This window comes from Triticum urartu, chromosome 5 (assembly GCF_003073215.2).
Source record: "Triticum urartu cultivar G1812 chromosome 5, Tu2.1, whole genome shotgun sequence".
NCBI classification, from domain to species: Eukaryota; Viridiplantae; Streptophyta; class Magnoliopsida; order Poales; family Poaceae; genus Triticum; species Triticum urartu.
In genome coordinates, this window is record NC_053026.1 from 17,697,190 (window position 1) to 17,701,042 (window position 3,853).

Below are 3,853 nucleotides of genomic sequence, written 5' to 3' on the forward strand. Positions count from 1 at the left end.
CTTGGACCGTATACTCGATCGCTCGTGTCAAATACACGGCACCCCAGACAAGCCAGGCAATCACACCAACAGGGATTGTTGGGTGTTCAAGCAGGCCGGCAAGTTAATTGCCGAAAATAAGGATAAGGGGCCGCATAGCGATGACGAGGAGGAGCCTCGGCAGCCGCACACTGGAGGACAGAAGAGGTTTCTAAAGGAAATATGCCCTAGAGGCAATAATAATGTTATTATTTTATTTCCTTATATCATGATAAATGTTTATTATTCATGCTAGAATTGTATTATCCGGAAACATAATACTTGTGTGAATACATAGACAAACTGAACGTCACTAGTATGCCTCTACTTGACTAGCTCATTACTCAAAGATGGTTATGTTTCCTAACCATAGCCATGTGTTGTCATTTGATTAACGGGATCACATTATTAGGAGAATGATGTGATTGACATGACCCATTCCATTAGCTTAGCACCCGATCGTTTAGTATGTTGCTATTGCTTTCTTCATGACTTATACATGTTCCTATGACTATGAGATTATGCAACTCCCGTTTGCCGGAGGAACACTTTGTGTGCTACCAAACATCACAACGTAACTGGGTGATTATAAAGGAGCTCTACAGGTGTCTCCAAAGGTAAATGTTGGGTTGGCTTATTTCGAGATTAGGATTTGTCACTCCGATTGTTGGAGAGGTATCTCTGGGCCCTCTCGGTAATGCACATCACATAAGCCTTGCAAGCATTGCAACTAATGAGTTGGTTGCGAGATGATGTATTACGAAACGAGTAAAGAGACTTGCCGGTAACGAGATTGAACTAGGTATTGAGATACCGACGATCGAATCTCGGGCAAGTAACATACCGATGACAAAGGGAACAACATATGTTGTTATGCGGTCTGACCGATAAAGATCTTCGTAGAATATGTGGGAGCCAATATGAGCATCTAGGTTCCGCTATTGGTTATTGAATGGAGACATGTCTCGGTCATGTCTACATTGTTCTCGAACCCGTATGGTCCGCACGCTTAAGGTTTCGATGACAGTTATATTATGAGTTTATGAGTTTTGATGTACCGAAGTTAGTTCGGAGTCCCGGATGTGATCACGGACATAACAAGGAGTCTCAAAATGGTCGAGACATAAAGATTGATATATTGGACGGCTATATTCGGACACCGAAAGTGTTCCGGGGAAGTTTCGGATAAAACCGGAGTACCGGGGGGTTACCGGAACCCCCCGGGAGGTTAATGGGCCTCATGGGCCTAAAGTGGAGAAGAGGAGAGGCAGCCAGGGGTAGGCCGCACGCCCCCTCTACCCCTAGTCCGAATTGGACAAGGAGGGAGGGGCGGCGCCCCCCCTTTCCTTCCTCTCCTCTCTCCCTTGCTTCCCCCTCTCCTACTTGGACAAGGAAAGGGAGGGGAGTCCTACTCCCGGTAGGAGTAGGACTCCTCCTGCGCGCCTCCTACTAGGGCCGGTCGCACCCCCCTTGGCTCCTTTATATATGGAGGCAGGGGGCACCCCTAGACACACAAGTTGATCCATGTGATCGTTTTCTTAGCCGTGTGCGGTGTCCCCTTCCACCATAATCCTCGATAATATTGTAGCGGTGCTTAGGCGAAGCCCTACGACAGTAGAACATCAAGATCGTCACCACGCCGTCGTGCTGACGGAACTCTTCCCCGACACTTTGCTGGATCGGAGTCCGGGGATCGTCATCGAGCTGAACATGTGCTAAAACTCGGAGGTGCCGTAGTTTCGGTGCTTGATCGGTCGGGCCGTGAAGACGTATGACTACATCAACCGCGTTGTCATAACGCTTCCGCTGTCGGTCTACAAGGGTACGTAGATCACACTCTCCCCTCTCGTTGCTATGCATCACCATGATCTTGCGTGTGCGTAGGAATTTTTTTGAAATTACTACGTTCCCCAACAGTGGTATCAGAGCCTAGGTTTTATGTGTTGATGTTATATGCATGAGTAGAACACAAGTGAGTTGTGGGCGATATAAGTCATACTGTTTACCAGCATGTCATACTTTGGTTCGGCGGTATTGTTGGACGAAGCGGCCCGGACCGACATTACGCGTACGCTTACGCGAGACCGGTTCTCCCGACGTGCTTTGCACATAGGGGGCTAGCATGTGTCACTTTCTCCAACTTTAGTTGAACCGAGTGTGGCTACGCCCGGTCCTTGCGAAGGTTAAAACAGCACCAACTTGACAAACTATCATTGTGGTTTTGATGCATAGGTAAGATTGGTTCTTGCTTAAGCCCGTAGCAGCCACGTAAAACTTGCAACAACAAAGTAGAGGACGTCTAACTTGTTTTTGCAGGGTATGTTGTGATGTGATATGGTCAAGACATGATGCTAAATTTTATTGTATGAGATGATCATGTTTTGTAACCAAGTTATCGGCAACTGGTAGGAGCCATATGATTGTCGCTTTATTGTATGCAATGCAAGTGCGCTGTAATGCTTTACTTTATCACTAAGAGGTAGCGATAGTCGTGGAAGCATAAGATTGGCGAGACGAGAATGATGCTATGATGGTGATCAAGGTGTCGCGCCGGTGAAGATGGTGACCACGACGGTGCTTCGAAGATGGAGATCACAAGCACAAGATGATGATGGCCATATCATATCACTTATATTGATTGCATGTGATGTCTATCTTTTATGCATCTTGTCTTGCTTTGATTGACGGTAGCATTTTAAGATGATCTCTCACTAATTATCAAGAAGTGTTCTCCCTGAGTATGCATCGTTGCTACAGTTCGTCGTGCCGAGACACCATGTGATGATCGGGTGTGATAAGCTCTACGTTTTCATACAACGGGTGCAAGCCAGTTTTGCACACGCAGAATACTCGGGTTAAACTTGATGAGCCTAGCATATGCAGATATGGCCTCGGAACACTGGAGACCGAAAGGTCGAGCGTGAATCATATAGTAGATATGATCAACATAGTGATGTTCACCCATGAAACTACTCCATCTCACGTGATGATCGGACATGGTTTAGTTGATTTGGATCACGTAATCACTTAGAGGATTAGAGGGATGTCTATCTAAGTGGGATTTCTTTAGTAATATGATTAATTGAACCTAAATTTATCATGAACTTAGTACCTGATAGTATCTTGCTTGTTTATGTTTGATTGTAGATAGATGGCCCGTGCTGTTGTTCCATTGAATATTAATGCGTTCCTTGAGAAAGCAAAGTTGAAAGATGATGGTAGCAATTACACGGACTGGGTCCGTAACTTGAGGATTATCCTCATTGCTGCACAGAAGAATTACGTCCTGGAAGCACCGCTGGGTGCCAGGCCTGCTGCTGGAGCAACACCAGATGTTATGAACGTCTGGCAGAGCAAAGCTGATGACTACTCGATAGTTCAGTGTGCCATGCTTTACGGCTTAGAGTCGGGACTTCAACGACGTTTTGAACGTCATGGAGCATACGAGATGTTCCAGGAGTTGAAGTTAATATTTCAAGCAAAAGCCCGGATTGAGCAATACGAAGTCTCCAATAAGTTCTATAGCTGCAAGATGGAGGAGAACTGTTCTGTCAGTGAGCATATACTCAAAATGTCTGGGTATAATAATCACTTGATTCAATTGGGAGTTAATCTTCCAGATGATTGCGTCATTGACAGAATTCTCCAATCACTGCCACCAAGCTACAAGAGCTTCGTGATGAACTATAATATGCAAGGGATGAATAAGACTATTCCCGAGCTCTTCGCAATGCTGAAAGCTGCGGAGGTAGAAATCAAGAAGGAGCATCAAGTGTTGATGGTCAACAAGACCACTAGTTTCAAGAAAAAGGGCAAAGTAAAGAAGAAGGGGAAC